The sequence below is a fragment of the Notothenia coriiceps genome, unplaced genomic scaffold, assembly GCF_000735185.1.
Source record: "Notothenia coriiceps isolate Sejong01 unplaced genomic scaffold, NC01 NC01_scaffold00033386, whole genome shotgun sequence".
Lineage (NCBI taxonomy): Eukaryota > Metazoa > Chordata > Actinopteri > Perciformes > Nototheniidae > Notothenia > Notothenia coriiceps.
The window spans coordinates 29,157-29,514 of record NW_011366087.1 but is presented as its reverse complement, the minus strand read 5'-3'; the positions used below and the strand labels follow the sequence as shown (position 1 = coordinate 29,514).

The 358-nt window shown below is 31.6% G+C and overlaps 1 protein-coding gene across 1 annotated transcript in view; it reads left to right on the top strand.

The window, feature by feature from the left end:
- The window catches only part of poldip2 (polymerase (DNA-directed), delta interacting protein 2), an 18,600-nt gene that overhangs the window by 14,514 nt on the left and 3,728 nt on the right, over positions 1-358 (top strand). The gene's annotated exons all lie outside the window — the stretch shown is intronic.

Below are 358 nucleotides of genomic sequence, written 5' to 3'. Positions count from 1 at the left end.
CTTAACTTAACTTAACTTAACTTAACTTAACTTAAATAATAATCACTATTATGGGTCCATAAAACATTTATTCAGCACTTTTGAATGCATACAGTAATTAATTCCAAGTCAAGTGCATTTTCTTTTCTCTATAGGATAACTACAACAAAGTGCATTCAGAACAAAGCCAAGGTGCTTTAAAACTGCATAAACATCTAGGCCAGTAGGCCTACAACAAAATAGTGTAAATAAAGACTGTAACAGCCAGGCCTTCAACAACAACAAATGCACCTATAAGTGCATGCATACAAATGTGCAAGCTGAATAAATCCACATGAATGTAACTATTTACAAATGAAATTACAATTGAATATCAAGA